Raw genomic sequence first — 19,265 nt, 5'->3', positions numbered from 1 at the left:
AATTGGAATTTATTTGTCCAGCACATTTGACACCCTATTGATCTTTGTGATTCTTGCATTGCAATTTTCCAGTTAGTTTTTGCTCTTTTGATGTTTCTGAAGTCAAGATGGGGTGAGTCATGGAAACAAGATGGGAAAAGCATGGTATTGGTAATTATCTATAAGCAGAGTCAAGATATTTATGTAAAATTTAGACAGGAGGTTCTCATCAAGAAAAAATTAAGTTGTCGTAAAGTATATCTTGTATTATGTCCTCTGAGAAGGCCAGGAAAGAAGTGGCTCCTGTGGCAGGTGATTCCAGGAAAGAAGGGGTCTCCACAAGTGAGCCTTACTAAGACAGGTGCCTCTGTGAGAAGCTAGAGCTTAGTCAGACTAGGAATTCTGCTGCTGAGGTTTGAATGTGTTTACTCCCAAATCCAGAAGTTGAAAAATGATGTCTATTGTAAAGACTCTAAGAGATAAGGCCTCCAAAATGTGATTAGACCATTAGAACGCCTCTCATACAAAGAAGCAGGCCATTGTAAAAGATACTTCTGGAAGTATGCTGCTCTTAGCTTTTTTCTCTGCCATATAAAGAAATTTTGACAGTGCCATCTTCAATAAACTGTTCAGATCTGGTGAACAAAAGAGAAAACACATTTTTCCTGCCATTACAATGGTTTCAGTCCGGGTGCCTGAAATACTCACACTACGAATCTGAGTGCTAGACAGCAAACCAATCAAAAATGCTAGATTTGGTGGAGTCCATAATTGCATGAGGCTTGGGGCGTGGCCACAGGGACACAAACCACAAATGAGCCTGGATTTCTCAGCTTGTTTCTCAATTTAAAAAGCATAAAAGAATCTTAAAAAAAAAAAAAAACTGCCTCTCTTATCTTTTGTTGTAACCAAGAAGATTCTACAAGCAAGATATTCCCGATTATAGCAACAAACAATATATCAAAATGCCTCCTGATGATTGTCAAGAAACTTAGGATTCTATTCACCAAACTTCAGTCTTTCTGTTGCTGAAAACCACTTCCAGAATCAAATCTATGGCACTTCTACTTTTCCTTGTGTACAAGAATAGTGTATTTCTCTTTGCCAGAAAAATAAGTCATCAACTTGAATGGCAGGTGTGGTTGGTCAAGCCTTCAGTTCTAAAGATGATTTGAGAACTGGGGCTATGCACTGGTAGTATCTGCCTTGCCCACTTCTCCTGCTCAGAACTATTCAATGATTCAAGGCCACTCTCTTCTTCCAAAAGTCATTATATTAGAGACTGATCATAATTCCTTTAAAAGTTTTACTTTTAAAAATAGGACAGTAAGGTCAAAAGATATACCTGATAGCCATCAATCTCTCCCTGCTTATCACCCCTTCATAGTTCCCTTCTGTCTTAGTTACTTTTTACTCATCATTGAGACAAAATATCTCATACCCAAAGTTAGGGAAGAAAAGGTTTATTTCTTATGGTTGTTGGAGGTTTCAGTCTGTACTCCATTGGTTCCATGGCAACATGGCATGGTGGGGCAGCCATTCATAGCCACTGCAAACAGCAAACACGAAAAACAAAAAGAGAACAAAAGAGAAAACACATTTTTCCTGCCATTACAATGGTTTCAGCCCGGGTGCCTGAAATACTCACACTACGAATCTGAGTGCTAGACAGCAAACCAATCAAAAAATGCTAGATTTGGTGGAGTCCATAATTGCATGAGGCTTGGGGCGTGGCCACAGGGACACAAACCACAACACCTTCCATCGGCATCATGTGTGTTTATGGCTTTCATGGCATGCACAGCCTCCAACCCTATGCCCATACTTGACATGCACAACACTTAAGTGGAGGCTGGATGCTTCTTCATTTCAATATTATTTCCTTTACATGGTTCTCGTTACTCCACTAGAGTTAATGTGCAATGAAGAGAAAAACAGATACCCACCAACACTGTACCCACCTCCATAGTATGACCCACATGTCTCTCCCCCCATTTTCCTTGTCTCTGATTTTCTGAACTTGGTTTCTCAGATCCTGAGCAACCCACTGTAGTGATTTGCTACCTTCTAAGACCCTGTGTATAACACTGCCATGAGCCATTTCTCCTTCTTCACAAAGTAGACAGCTCTATGTCCATTTCCAATCTCTGTCCACTGTGAAAGAATTTCCCTTCACTTCTTCATCTCAGAGGCACCTTTGGGTTGTGCTTTCTTGCAGTATCAGAGCTTTTCTTTGTTCATGCCAACCTATTGGCATTATCCATCGTGAACTAGATTTACCTCCATTGCTGTCAGCCAAGTACAGTAATCCCATGAAGAAGTCAGAAGTGAGCTAATGGAAAAATTGTCTATGCACTAGAGTAAATGATTATTGTTCCATGCCAAGGCCATATGTGCCTTCTAAACCTATTGAACTCATCTCAAATATACTATTTCATTTATAGGAAGTGTTATTCTTGTACCTACTCTGTTATCAATCTTCAGATCTGACTCTGAATTGTTCAAGATAAGTAGCTCTGTTTCTATAATACACTGTTTCTATAATACAAGCCCATGATCATATCTTATAACACCTGATACCACCAAAGCCAGGAGCTGTTTCTGACAACCCAATGTCCACACTGTGGCTCTCCTATAGGATTTATCCATGGGTCCATACAGCATTCTTATGCATCCCAGAAATCTCAAGCAATAAAAGTTCTGCCAGTTCTCAAGGTCCTAGCAGCTGAGTTGCTTTTCTCAAGCCTGAAGGAAGAGTTGTCATGGGTAAAGCTAACCCAGAACAGTGCTTCCAAACATTCCTGTTATATGAACATTAGCTCCAAAATCCAAAGATGTATAACTAGCCCCAGCTTTGCTTCCATTTTCAACTTGATTCCTTGCACAGTGAACCTACTTTATCTGCTTCTGATACTGTTCTCTACAATTCTGGAGTTCAAACATTTCTATTGATACTTGGAAGTTTAAAACTATATATCTCCACAATTCTGAACACTGATTATATTACACACTATCTTTCCCTCAGTATCTTTTGACTGTAGGATCCCAGGGCTTCTGAGTAATAATTAAAGGATTTTCTAAAATGACATGTATTCATCTACTCCAATATGGCTTAAACTCTGGGAATGTGCATATCTCCCTCAGTGCTCTGCTATGGCATTTTTAGGACCCAAACCACATTTGCTGTGGACTATCTTCCCTGCACATATAAAGGAACCATAGTGAAAATATGGTTCTAATATCTTCAAATTTACCTGTTGGGAAGTAAAGCTCTGTGTCATTAAAGTTTTATTCCATGTCAACAAATCCCTGACCAACTCTTGTCTGTCATTTCTACCCTGAAATGCCACACTTCAGATTGATTCCCAGGACTTCAGTCTCTGATGGTACATATCAGCTGTAATCTCCAGTTGTTTGGTAAAACGCTTTCTTCTTCCGCAACAAGGATAATACTTCTGCTGTTAGAACCAGTACCTTGTTGTTGATCCGGGTGAAATGAAGAGATATAGCATTATCTGCTGAGGAAGGGATCTGTCTTAGATGAAGTTTTCCATGATCCACAGGCAAGAGAATCTACTCACCAAAAGACAGAGAAGGGGAACATGCAAAATTATAAATTAATGTATGTAATTTGCCCTACTGTAACCTTTTTGCATACACATGACTAAATATTTTAGGGCCATTTTGTCATACACAAAATACATCACACTAGCAAAATTCAAACAATAATATTGCAGAACTTGAAATGTATTATTTCTAATTTGCTTATAATTGGATGCTAATATTTTGGGGTCTATTACATGATACTTTAATTAGATTTGAATTTATTTACATAATAACTAGAGCATGTAAAGGTTAATTCTATAAATAGCAAGCATATATTTTGTAACTTTACCAAAACATGGAGCTTCATGTTGTAAGGAAACTACATTACTAACAAACATTTATTTCATTATTTCCATTGTATCCATTTTAGAAATGCTAGAATTTTTCTACTATTATTTGACTTCACAGAAAAAACAAAATTATGAAGGATGAAGTGATTCTTAAATTGTCTTAAGATACAGCTATCTACAGATCCTTAAGGCCTATTCATTTTATCACGAAAGACAGCAACACGTGTTCTTGCTTATGTGAATGGATTTGACCTGCCAATATATATCACTTGGAATAATCTGGATGCTGCTGACAGGTGAAAGAGTAGAAAATTCACACATTTGTCATTTTTCCTGCTTCTCCTGACACTTGCAGCCACCTGACAATTCCAATGCTCAAAAACAATTATAATGAGAAACTAGGTGGGAAAAAAGTCTTAGGTACAATTCCTAGGAGACAGAATGACTTGAGATGATGCATTGCAAGAATACCAGAGTAGAGTGCTACAGCAGATGAGAGACTGTATAAGCTTTGTTACAGGTGCACAGAAGAAGTTTTCCAGTTACAGTTTAAGTAGCACACACAAGACCTACTAATTTGAAATAACATTTATTACATCTGGAAACTTCATCTAAAAATAATAAATATCAAGAGAATTAAATAAGTACTTCTCAGTAATAATTGGATTATTATTGCTAATAGAACCAACACAATTCTCTTTTATAGATGAGTTTCTTTGCAACACAGGAAAATATTGCTTCTTCGTGTGCATAAATGTTAAATACCTGTTAGCTCTGACTTTGTCATCAGCCACATGAGCTATTTTAATAATTTAATAAAGTATCAGAGTAGAAGAGTTTTCAAATCATAATACTTCCAAGCAAAAGAACTTGCTTTTATGTTTTTGAATTTATGGTACACATGACTCTGTGATTTTATTTTGGGAGCAGCTCTACCATGCTAAAATGTGCACAAGCACACACACACACACACACACACACACACACACACACACACACACTGGTACATGCATATCATGCATTTACAAATTGTTAGTTTTGTAGAAATCTTTATAGTTTTACTGATGGGTAACCAATATTGTCTTACAATCTGTGATTTAAGAAGGTAAGTATATTATTTATACAAGGTCATGAAATAATCCATTAACAACTCAAAAGACAAATAGTTATGTGTCATCTATATTTTTATTTTCCTACTAGTAACACAATCCCGACTTAATTCATGCTCAAAAAGTATTTGTACTTAAAAATATCAACTCTGTGTTCTAATCAAATAAATAAATTCTACTCACATTATCTTAAATTAATTAAATCAAGGTACAAGACTAGTTCTTCATCATAGTATAACATATAAGATTGAAAAAGAACCTAATAGGTCTTGCTAATTTCTCTTTGTTCTCTATGGATGAAGTAAAATGACTAAATGAGTAACATCATAAGAAGGAACTTCTTGTAAAGGTCTATAATTGCTTAAATAAGGTAGTTGTAGCTTTCATCTCCAGACCTTAGGAAAATGGAATATATTTCATTAATTAGTATTTATTTTTAGGCACTAAAAATGAAAACAATTTTATTTATGGCAATCAATTAAACATAAAACATAAAGGAAAATAAAAATCAGCCCCTCTGGAATATCCTATTAAATAAGCTAATTTGTTTATGCCTGTTCCATTGTGATAGCTACAGATTATCAAACACTCCTCTCAACATATGTTTTCATATTTTGTAGAGTTCACCTGCAGCTAAAATTAAATGTATCTTTAAGTTAAAATATTTAATTATACAACAGCAAGATCAAGAAGACACAGAGAAAGAAACAAAGTCATTTGAATAACTATTTGCGGAAACCTATAAAATTGATGTTTTCCATCAAATTTCATGGGATTGTGCATTTGATTTTATTGTTACTTATTAAATTTAGTATGATAATTCACATTGACTCTTACTGTTTATCCATGAAGGGATACTACCTAGTGCAAAATCTGTATACACAAATATTTTCTATGAATGTGCAATGTACTTCCAGTCTCTTGGATATTTGGATGGTATATTTATATGCACATATGATCTTTTCTGTTTTTCTTTCCCCTTTGCTCCATCCCACTTGTTTTTTCCTTTTGAACAGTTTCTTCCAATTTCAGTTTCACAATATTGTACATTTTGGATCTTATTTACTCTTTCAGTTTTTTACAATATGATGTTTACCCATGTAAATCTGATTTATTTCACATATGAGTAGGGTCTAAAGTTGCATCCATTTAGTCTATAAAAGATTTGAGTTTTTTTCTTTATATCTGAGTAGTACTTCATTGCATATCACATCTTTTTAATCAACTTCAAATGGGCATTTGGGTTGTTTCCAGACTTAGCTATTACAAAGTGTACTGCTATTATCTCAGCTACTTCTCATTCACTGTTGAGACAAAATACCTGACGCCCAAAGTTAAAGAAGGAAAGATTTATTTCTTACAGTTCTTGGAGGTTTCAGACCATGCTCTGCTGGCTCCAAGGAAGGGTGGCACAGCAAGTCACCGTTCATGGCAGCCACAAACAGCAAAGACCAAACTGGCAAGAGAAAGAGAGACACACCTTCCCGCCATTACAGCCAGTGCTGGCTCCACCCCTAGGTGGGTGTAGCACTCACACCACCAATTAGAGCACTAGACAACGAACTAATCACAAATGCTAGATTTGGTGGAATCCATAATTCATGAGGCTTGGTGGCCACTAACATAAACCTTGAGAGCTGTAAACATGGGCGCACACATAGCACTGTGGTTTCAATGATGGTTTCAATTCTTCTGGAGAAATACCTAGAAGGGAATACCTGGATGAATGAGATCTCCAATTCTTGTATTTGGTAAATTTCCCCACTGATTTCCATGGTGTTTGCACCAATCCACACTCCTATCAACAGTGGAGAAGAGTTTCTTTTCCTCACAATCCTGTCAGAATTAGTTATTGATTGATTTCTTGATGATAGCGATACTTTCTGGAGATGAAATCACAGAGCTTTTTTAACTTATATTTTTCACATCACCAGGGATGTTGAATATTTTTTCATATATTTATCTGCCATTTGTATTTTGTCATTTATGTATTGTGCATTTATCTCAGATGCCTAATTTTTAATTGTCTTTGAATTTGAGGGACCTGATTTCTTTCAATTCTTTATACATTTTGATTGAAGGCCTTTGTCTGAGAGACAGTTGGATAAAAATTTTTACCACTTTGTGGGCTATCTTTTTACTTTATTGGTGATTTCTTTTGATGTGCAAAAGCTTTTTAATAAAATGAGATCCCGTTTGTTGATGCTTTGAAGCACTTCTCGTGATGTATGGGTTTTGTTTGTGAGCATTCTGCCTAACCTATGTCTTTGATATTTCTACCTAACTTCCCTTCCAGTAGATTTAGTGTTTCTGCTTTAATTTTTAGATATTTGATCCACTATGACTTTAGTTTAGTGCGTGGTGATAGACATGAATAGTTGTAGTCTTTGACCTGTGGAATGTTGAACACCATGTATTAAAGAAGCTATATTTACTCCTATGAACATGTTTGGCCTTTTTATCAAAGATAAGGTGGCTAAGTCTCTTTGTAATTGTGTCTGCAAGTTCTAGACAGTTCCACTGACCATCAGGTCTGTTTTTGTCCCATACCATACTGATTTTACAATAGTTCCTTTGTTGTATAATTTCAAGTCTGAAATTGTGATGGTTCCTGCCTTGTCTTTGTTGCTCAGAATTGCCTTTGCAACTCATAAGTCTTTTGTAGCTCCAGATGAATTATGGTTATAACTGTTTGAAAATCTATATCCGTATATCAGATTCTGTTCCAATGCTTGGAAAGTTTTTTGCTACTGTTTACGCAAAGTTTTAATCTTATATCATTTTTACTGACTTATTCTTTTTCATTTACACCTGTCTGGCTTATATTGTTTTTCATCGCATCATCTTGGAGCAATTAAATTGTAATTTCATGGTCTATTGTTACTTTTTAAAATTTTGTTTAAAGAAAGAAAGAGAAAATTTAAAAAACAAAATAGAAAAAATGAGAAAAAAGTAGAATACAGAATTCAAAAAAATTAACATCATAAAATTGCTAGTTGATACATTACATATTGTCATCTTAACAATAGTTATTAAAGTTACAACATCAAAGCATAAAAAGTGATGTGGCACTCAGACACTGACAGTGGAATCTTATCTGTTCAATGATCTAATAGAAGTTTAGTAATATGGTCATTTATCTTACACACTATACATACTATTATATCCTTTAGAACATTTTCCTTCCCTTTCAATATTACAATATTTATCATACATTTTGGATCCCATTATTCTTTCAGTTCTTATTATTTTTAATACTAAAGAAACAATGTATATTTACTAATGTGAGTCTTGTTTATTTCACTAATGAGGATATTCTCAAGTTGCCTCCATTTACCTATAAAAGCTTAAAGATCATCCTTTTTATAGATGACTAGTAATCTATTGTACAAAAATACCACATTTTTTTTCATCCACTGTGCAGTTGATGGGCCTTTTGATTGTTTCCAAGATTTAGGTATCACAAATCAAGCTGCTATGAACATGGGTGCACTTATGTCACTGTGACATGACTTTTTGAGATTTTCGGGGAAAATAGCCAGGAGGGAAATAGCTAGCTGGGTTGAATGGAACTTCCAACTCTAGTTTTCTGAGGAATCTCTCTACTGATTTCCATAGTGGTTGCACCAGTCTGAACTCCAAAGAACACTGGAGCAGTGTTCCTTTTTCCCTGCATCCTCACCAACATTTGTTATCAGTTGTTTTCTTGATGGCAGCCATTCCTCCAGGGTGAGATGAAATCTCAGTGTTTGTTTTAATTTGCATTTCTCAAATGATCAGTGATGGTGGACATTTCTTAATGTATTTATTTTCCATTTGTGTAACTTCATCTGTGAGCTGTGTGTTCATCTCTGATGCTCATTTTTGGAGAGGGTATTTGAAATTCTGGGACTTAATGTTTTTCAGTTTTGTATGTGTTCTGGATTTAAGTCCTTCGTCTGAGGTATTGTTGTCTAAAATACTTTCCCATTCTGTGGGTTTTCTTTTCACTTTGTTGGTGATTTCTTTTGAAGTACAAAAACTTTTTAGTAATATGAGAACCCAATTATTGATTCTCTGAAGTATTTCCCATGCGGTTTACGTTTTATACAATTCTCTCTCTACCCAGAGGTCTCCAAGATTTTTATCTAACTTGTGCCCCAGTAGATCTAGTGTTTCTGTTTTAATATTTAGATCCTTGATGCATTTTTACATTGTTTAGTGTATGGTGATAGGCATGGGTCTATTTTTAGTCTTTGGCATATGGAAAGCCAATTTTTCCAACACCATTTATTAAAGAAGCTGTATTTTTTCCAGTGAACTTGTTTAGCCTCTTTGTAAAATATAAGGTGGCTTAGTACTGTTGAAGTTCTGTTTGCATCTTCTAATCTGTTCCATTGATCCTCAGGTCTATTTCTTTGCCATACCATGCTGATTATATCACTGCAGCTTTGTAGTATAGTTTCAAGTCAGAAATTAAAATGCCTCCTGCCTTGCCTTTGTTGCCCAGAATGGCCTTTGCTATTCTAGGTTTCTTCTGATTCCAGATGAATTTTAGGAATATTTTCTCTAGATATATAAGGTATGCTAATATTATTTTGATGAGTATTGCACTGAATTTGTATAACAGTTTTAGGAGTATGGCCATTTTCACAATGTTGGTTCTTTCTAACCAAGAGCAATGAATATCCTTCTATTTTCTAATATCCTCTTCAATCTCCTCTTTTGGCATAGTATAATTTTCAGCATACAGTTCTTTTACATTCTTGGTTAGGTTGATTCCCACTCCAATCCTCTATTTTAGGGGCAAACTCACCACACTGACTGAAGCCTGCTGAGGTCTTCTGTTTGGGTGAGGGGTTCCTGAGTCTCCCATTCAGCCAGCAAAGTAATTCACTGTAGTCCAAGGATCTGGGAGAAGGGGTTAGATCCAAAAATCAACTGCAGTACTAGGTTCAGGAGGTGAGTGGGTTCCCCAAGGGATGGGCCCATGACAGCAGTCCCAGATGGCTCAATCATGCCACAGGTGTCCCAAATGTTCACACGAAGAGTGGGCCCAGTGGTGGCAGTCAGAAGGGCTAGGTCCTGCCGGGACATCCCAGGTGTTCATGGCTGAAGGTTGAAGCCCAACAGTGGCAGTCCCAGGGAACCCAGGCCTGCCAGGATGTCCCAGCTGTTCACGCAGAGGTGTGGGCCATCGCAGCAGTCCGAGGCCCTGTTGTTACTTTTAAGAGATGTTTCTTAATCACTAGCTGCAAACTGTCTTCAAGGTCTGAAATTCTACCTTCAGTTTTGTTTAAGTGTTTTTTTGCCAGTTTTCAATGGAATTTTTAATTTCTTGGATATCTCTTTGAATCTGTTTTGTGCATTCTATATCATTTGGATATTGCTCTTTCAAGAATTCCATCTTTTTCCTACACTCACAGTATTTGTAATCTATGTCTTCTCTTGTGCTGCAGAACAATTCTTCCATTGAACTTGTCATTTCTTTTTCTTCTGAAATAATTTTTCAGATAATTTTCAAATAATTTTTCTGATCTGATTTCCACTGTATTCTTGTGGATTTGTTTCTTTGCTTTACTTGCTATCCTTTCAGAAATTTCAGGCTTGTATCTTCCAATGCCTTCCATGTCAGTGCCTCCTCTACTTGTTCTGGATGGGGTATTTGACATTTCATTTCGCTTTTTGTCTGGTCATTTTCATCTCTGGCTTAGTTCTTTCAAACTTGCTAATCTGACATGTCCATCATGTGCATCTTAGTAAGGGGCCTACTATGTGGCTGATGTTCACCCAGTTTCAGGGCCCCATAGTATAGAGGAGGCACCATTCATGTGAATCTTCCTATGGGGCCAGTTCCTATGGGAAGTAGGAAAAACATAGAAATAAAAACTGAAAAAAACAAATTCTCCCCAGAATGGCTAGCCTTGGAGTATTGTTGTGAACCAACACTTGGCTTGTATTGTTTCTGCTGCTTTGGACTTTTCCAGGCTACCAGACCATTCTGTCCATGTTATGCACCCCAACTTGAGCCTTGCTGTGTTACTAGGGTTCTTATAGGTCTAACTAGAGTCCTCTGGGTGGTAGGAGGGCTCATCCATGCTCTTGCCAACCTGCCAACATCGTCTGGGTAGAAAATGAGCTCACCTGTGCTCTCACAGGGATGCCAGGATCCTCCGTGTGGAGGGAGGTGTATTTACATTTTAAGTATAATATTTAAGTAGTTTTCTGTGTAATCTACCTGTTCTGCATTATCCCTTATTATCCCCCTCAGATTTGATCATGAACATATTATTTCAATATGTCTCTAATTTCAATTTATGTCTTCAAAAACAGGATTAAATATTTATAACCAAGTCTGGAAATTGTGATATCTTTATTATATTAGCTTTTTGTTGTTTATTTTGGCTCTTGCTTTGCAAGTAACTTTCCTAGATGATATGCATGGATTTCATGTGTACTGTTTATGGAGTATGTTTAACACATTGAACTGATTATCCAGATTTTCCTAGAGAAAATTACATTGTGTCTGACCATACTCTAAGACCACTGAAAATCTAGGTAATAGACATTTGACTTAAATTTAATGTAAAGGTCCCATTTTATTCCAAGGGACAGAAATGTTATGGACTGCATTTACTCCACATGGAAAAGCAAGTGTAGCTTCTGAGCAGTGGTAGCAAGACAGAGGCTTAATTCTAAGACCTCCATCACTGACAAGCCTGATATTTGCCTTCCAATCAGACTGAAAATACCAATGCTAAGTGACAAAATGTCCACTCCATTGATCCAATACACTCACAATATTTTGATCCTTAGCTCACCCAGTCACAACGACTTAATGTTGATTTTTTTTGCTTGGCATTCTTTTAAGAACACTTGCAATTACTTAATTTATCACTTTTGTGGTTCTCAATGAGAGAGGTGAGGATTGAATTGATCTACATGTTATTAGAAATATATTTCCAGGGAAACTAAATTAAAAAATAGCAAGATATATTATAGTAACTTTTTTGTTTTCCTATTAACCTGATATGATCCCAAGTATTACTCTCCCCATCTTGTTCTGTCAGATTTTACTATATTCTATTTTGTTTGATAGTATCAAGTTTGAGGGTATAGGCAACCACTTTGAAGGCAATAAGATTCACTAAGATGCCCATTATGGTTTGATTATTATCTTCTTTTGAAATCCTGTAAGGTCGCCAGGGTAGGTTTTATTGGTCTTGTTCTGTACTGTTTTGATCAATTCTATTATACCTGACAATATAGGCAACTTTTTAAAAAAATAGCAAGAGGCACAATGGTAACCATTTTAGATCACCTGATATTCTATTTTACATCATGTACTATGCCCACCCTTTTGTTCTAACCAACTCTGTTTTGTTTAGCCACGTTAGGTTTGATTCTCTCCAAAAAATAACAATAATTGTGGGAGTAAAAAACCCAAAAAGTGTAATTGTTATTAAAAAGAGAGGAAAGGAAGATGGTCTAAAGGATATAACTGCATGTATGTTTGAGTGTTAGGATGGAAATCCGTATTACTGAACTTTTGTTGGATCATTGATCGGCACTGTCTGCAATCTCATTGTATGAATGTTCACTTTACATGCTTTAATTTTATAATTTGGACAACTATTTCAAAGATGACAAAATATAACCTATTAACTAGTGATATCTTACTGTATTTTTTCTTGAAATTCTGTATTATTTGTACCCTTTTACTGCTTTGTTTTTTCTTTATTTCCTTTCTTTTTTTTTCTCTTTAAATAGAAAAAAATATATATTTCTTTGAAGACTTTAAATATTGTAGAAAGCAAACAGCCCAGTGAACAACAGGACTGTGCTTCTTCTCCTAAAGTCACTCCATGAGACAATTTAGTAATTGCGTCTTGGATTCTGTAACATTTACTGCTCCAAAAGTGGATCTTCATATTGAGAAATCTACACTTATAAATTTGTATTCAAAATTTAAGAAAACATGAAAGTTCTATATATGGCGTTTTATAAAAATTTCAAGGAAAGTGATATTGAACATTTTTCATACATTGGTTTGCTGTTTTTATTACTTAATCTGAGAAGTGTTTATTCATTTCAGGTGAACATTTTGGATGGGGTCTTTAAATTTTAAGATACTGATTTTTTTGAGTTCTTTATATATACTAGATATTAGTCTTTTTTCTGAGGAATAGCTAGCAAAATTGTTTTTATATTCTTTGTGTTGTCTCAGGTGTATGCATATGTTTAATTACTACAATGTTTCTTGCATGTGAGAAACACAAAGCATAGACAAGGACCAAAATGAAGATAGATAATGGGAAGTAGGAAAAAATAGGAAGGAAAACTAAAAAATAAAGAATAGAAGACAAAGAACAGAAACGAAGTTTTGTAAATGAAGAGGGGAAAAAGGATGGAAAGGAAGGCAGGGGAATAGGAAACAATGAATTAAGATACATTATGTGCGGGTATAAATTCTCTGTGATGAATGTAATCATTATGTATGACAACTATGTAACAGAAAAATTAATTTAAGAAAGGAAAGGAGGAAAGATTTTTCCAAAGTTTTCACAGAATGGTGTATTCTAAAGGTCTCATGACTTATACTTTCTCTTCAAAAACCTGAGTACAAGTTAAAAATTTTTCCTGAACTCTGATTTTACCTTTTATAATTTTCCCGATTGCAATACTGAAGTATAATTGAGTCAAAATAATTATATGCATAGTCTGGCGGAACTCTCTTCCTTGCCTGGGGACCAGGTGTCCACAGTTTCCTGCCAGGACCAGTGAGTGGGGACAAGGCACGGAATCCCATCCCAGTGTGGCAGAACTGTCTTCCTTGTCTGGGGACAAGCCCACGGTTTTCTGCAAGGACCAGTGAGTGGGGGCAAGGCACGGAATCCACTCCCAGTCTGGGGGAAATCTCTTCTTCACCTGGAGGCCAGGCTGCTGTTCCTGCCAGGACCAGGGAGTGGGGACACGACACAGAATCCCATCCCAACCTGGCAGAACTCTCTCCCTTGCCTGGGGGCCAAGCCTCGGCTTCCTGCCAGGAACAGTGAGTCCGGCCGAGCCTCGGAACCCTGTGCAGAATCCCGTCCCAGCCTGGTGGTCCTCTTTCCCTCACTTGGAACAACACTTGAAGCTCAAAAATATAGGAAAATGACAAAACAAAAGACCAAAATGCAATGTCAAACATCCAGCCCATCTCAGGAAAGCCTAAGAGCCATGTGCATAGAAGAAAATACATGCCACATACCTAAAATACCTGAAATAATAATAACTGAAATAAAGAAGCAACTCTGGGAAGCCTTAAAGAAATTTAAACTACAAATAATTGCTCAGGTAAAAGAAGAAATGATAAAAGAAATGAAGGAAATGTGGAACATATCTAAAGAAGACACAGTTTAAAAATTGGAGGAACTAAACAAAAAGATAGAATCCCTGGATGAAAAATATAAGAAACAAACAGAATATGTAAAGCAGATGCAAAGAGATATACAGGAAATCAAAAACTCCATTGAAAGTTGTAAAAACTGCCTCAATGAATGTGAAGATAGAATCGCAGACCTCGAAGACAAGATTGCAGCCAGTGAACAGGAAAGGAAAGATCTTTTAAAAATAAAAGAAATCAGGAAATAACATTCAACACCTGCAAGATGATGCAAACAGGAAGAACAGAAGGTTGATAGGGATAAATGAAAAAGAAGGGGACAACATAAAGGATGTCAGGAGGATATTTAGAGAAGAAATAGCTGAAAATTTCCCAAACATGAGATTGGAAACTGATATCAAGATCAATGAAGCATGTAGAACTCCAAATAGCCATAACCAAAATAAAATTACACCCAGACATATAATAATGACCATCCCAGAAATTGAACAAAAGAATAGACTATTAAAAGCTGTCAGAGAGAAAAGACAGATTGCCCATACAGGGAAAGCTATCAGAATCACAGCAGACTTCTCAGCACAAACAATAAAGTCAAGAAGAGCATGGAGTGATGTACTTCAGATCCTAAAGGAAAATGATTTCCAACCTAGGCCATGTACCCTGCAAAACTGTCCTTCAAAATCGATGGAGAAAGAAGATACTTCCACGGTAAAGAGCAGCTGAAAAACTTCATGATCACCAAGCCAACCATACAAAGAATACTGAAAGACAGCCTAGATACATTTAGGAAAAAACCACTAAACAAACCTGACAATTAAATAGAGCAGAAAGATAAAGATGCCACAGCAGAAAGATAACATATCAAAAATAAATCAACATATAACAGTTATAGCCATTAATGTAAATGGTCTCAATGTACCAACTAAAAGAAACAGACTAGGAGAATGGATCAATAAATAAAATCTAACCATATGCTGTCTACAAGAAACCCATCTAACCCAAAAGGATACTCACAGACTAAAAGTCAAAGTATATAAAACAATACTTCATGCAACAGGAACCAAAAAAAAAAAAAAAAAAAACAGAGGTAGCTATTCTGTTTTCAGACAATGTAAACTTCAAATCAATAATGATCATAAGGGATAAAGAGGGTCAGTACATACTGGTTAGGGGAAAACTCCAAGAGGAAGAGATAACTATCTTAAATATATATGCACTAAACTCCAGAGCACCCAGTTATATAAAACAAGTACTAACAGAAATGAAAAACCAAATTAGCAGTAACATGATTCTAACAGGAGACCTTAACACACCATTGACACCAATGGACAGATCAACCAGACAGAAAATCAGCAAAGAAATAAAAGAACTGAATCACACCTGTGAACAAATGGACTTTGTAGACTTATACAGAATATTCCACCCAACAAAAACAGAATACACATTCTTCTCAGCAGTACATGGGTCATTCTCTAAAATAGACCATATTTAAATAAATGCAAAAGGGTTGAAATAATCCCTTGCATGCTATTGGACCATAGCGCTATGAAAATAGAAATTAATGTTAAAAGATACTGCAAAAATCCCACAAACACATGGAAACTGAATAAACTCAGTGAGTCACAGAGGAAATTAAAGAAGAAATTAAACATTACCTGCAAACAAATGAAAACACAAATACAACTTATCGGAATCTGTGGGATGCAATTAAAGCTATCCTCAGAGGAAAATTTATTGCACAGAGTTCCCACATCAGGAAAACAGAATAAATACAAATCAATAACCTGATGTTACACCTCAAACATCAAGAAAAAGAAGAGCAAGTCAAGCCCAAAGCCAAAAGAAGAGAAGAAATTATAAAAATCAGAGCAGAAATCAATGCAATAGGGACTAGGAAAAAAATCCAAAAAATCAACGAATCAAAGAGTTGGTTCTTTGAAATAAATAATAAAATTGATAAGCCCCTAGCCAACCTTATTTTAAAAAAGGGAAGAAGAAGCTCAAATTCATGCAATAAGGAATGAAAGAGGCAAAATTACTACAGACCCTATAGAAATACAGTAGATCATCAAAACCTATCTCGAAAACCTCTACTCTCAAAGGTTTGATAACACAGAGGAAATAGACAGATTCCTAGAAGCATATGAAGTACCAAGGAAAGGTCATGAGTATGTAAAACTACTGAAAAACCCAATTTCTATTAATGAAATTGAAAAAGAATTAAATCTTTACATACAAAGAAGAGCCCAGGCCCAGATGGATTCACTGCAGCATTCTACAAGAAATACAAACAAGACCTAATGCCAACACTCCTCAAACTCTTCAGTGAAATTGAAAGGGAAGCAATCCTTTCTAAATCATTCCTAGAAGCAAATATTACTCTAGTACCAAAACCTGAGAAGGAGCCAACTAAAAAAGAGAACTACAGACCAATCTCGCTAATGAACACAGATGCAAAAATCCTCAATAAAATAATGGCAAATACGATGCAGCAAATCATCAAGAAGATTATACACCATGACAAAGTGGGATTCATCCCAGGCATGCAGGGATGGTTCAATGTACATAAATCAATAAATGTAATACACCATATCAATAGAGCCAAAAGTAAGAATCATATGATCATTTCTATAGATGCACAAAAAGCTTTTGATAAGGTCCAACATTCATTTATGATAAGAACCTTGCAGAAAATTGGAATAGATGGTCTTTACCTCAATATAATTAAGGCCATCTATGACAAACCAGCAGCCAATATCATACTAAAGGCCAAAAATTGAAGGCCTTTACTTTAAAAATCATGCACAAGACAAGGATGTCCCTTATCACTGCTCTTATTTAATATAATACTGGAAATACTGGCCAGAGCAATTAGACAAGAGAGAGAAATAAAAGGCATAAAGATAGGAAAAGAAGAAGTTAAATTATCATTATTTGCAGATGACATGATACTCTATATAGAAGATCCCCAAAACTCCATTGAAAGACTCCTAGATATAATAAATAAATTCAGTAATGTAGCTGGATACAGAATCAATATTCAAAAATCAATAGCATTCCTATACACTAACAACAAAGTCACAGAGAGATAAATAAGAGAGGCCACACCCTTCATGCTAGCAATCAAAAAAATGAGATATTTAGGAATTACTCTCATGAAAGTAGTGAAAGAACTATACAGGGAAAATTATAATACACTAAAAAATGAAATTTAAGAAGATCTCATAAAATGGAAAGACATCCCTTGCTCATGGATAAGAAGAATAAATATTATAAAAACGGCCATTCTCCCAAAACTTTTATACAGATTCAATGCAATCCTGATAAAATTACTATCAACATATCTCATAGAACTCAAAAATCACTCCTAAATTTCATCTGGAGCGAGAAGAGACCTAGAATAGCGCAGACAGTTCTAAGCAGCAAAGGCAAGGCAGGAGGCATCACAATCCCTGACTTGAAGTTATACTACAACGCAACTGTAGTAAAATCAACATGGTACTTGAACTAAAACAGAGTCGAAGATCATTGGAATAGATTAGAAGATACAACCACAACTACAAACATACTCAACCACCTTATCTTGGATAAAGGGGCCAAACATGTGCACTGAAAGACCGACAGTCTCTTTAATAAATGATGTTGGAAAAACTGGCTCCCCATAAGCCAAAAAGTAAAACTAGACCCAGTCTATCACCATGCACTAAAATAAAATCTAAATGGATCAAATATCTAAATATTAAAACAAAAATACTAAATCTATTGGAAGACAAATTGGGTAAAAACCTTGAAGACATAGGAATAGGTAGAGAATTCATGAACAAGACTCAAACCGCATGGGAAATACTTCCCAGAATCGATAATTGGAATCTCCTCTTTTTACAAAGTTTCTGCACATCAAAAGAAATCTCCAGCATAGTGAAAAGAAAACCCACGAACTGGGAAAAAATCTTAGTGAACTGCCCCTCATACAAAGGACTTCTGTCTAAAACATATAAAGATTTTTTTTAAATCAGACCCCCAAAATTCAAAGACCTAATCCAAAAATGGACACCTGAGATGAATAAACAATTTTCAGATGAAGAAATACAAATGGAAAATAAATACATGAAAAAATGTTCACCATCACTGGTCATTAGAGAAATGCAAATTAAAACCACACTGAGATTTCGTCTCACTCCTGAAAGAATGACCAAGATCAAGAAAACCACCAACAACTGCTGGAGAGGCTGTGGGGAAAAAGGAACTCTTTAGCACTGTTGGTGGGAGTGTAGACTAGTACAAATATTGTGGAGGTCAGTTTGGAGATTTCTCAGAAAGCTGGGACTGCAAGCCCCATTTGACCCAGCTATTCCACTAATAGGCATATTCCCAGAAGAACTCAAAACATCATACCACAGTGATATATGTGCACCCATGTTTATAGCAGCACAATTTGTAATAGCCAGATCTTGGAAACATCCTAAGTGTCCATCAACTGAGGAATGGATAAAAAAGTTGCTGTATTTTTATACAATGGAGTTCTACTCAGCTATAAAGAATGATCACATCGAGATATTTTTAAGTAAATGGACGCAGCTTGAGACCATACTCTTAAATGAAATAAATCAAACTCACATGTATAAATACCGAATAGTGTCCCTAGTGTAAGAAATGATAAGAAATCATAAAAGTATGTGGTAATCATGATTCCCAATCATATTGGTTTGAAGCCATATAATGTTTTCACTCATTAATTGTAAAGGTTTTAACCTGGGTTGTTCAATTTTAGTATTGGTGATAGTACGAATAGCTATTTTGAAGAAAACAACACATCATAAAAGCTAGTGCTTATTTAATATCATCTTGTTTGAAGTCCCATCAAGCTGTTATACATCTGTTTCCACTGGTTTTAACATGTTGTATCTTACTTTA

This window comes from Cavia porcellus, unplaced genomic scaffold (assembly GCF_034190915.1).
Source record: "Cavia porcellus strain 051 isolate PalLab524CR breed Dunkin Hartley unplaced genomic scaffold, mCavPor4.1 scaffold_13, whole genome shotgun sequence".
Lineage (NCBI taxonomy): Eukaryota > Metazoa > Chordata > Mammalia > Rodentia > Caviidae > Cavia > Cavia porcellus.
The sequence above is the reverse complement of the archived record's forward strand: the minus strand, read 5'-3'. Positions refer to the sequence as shown.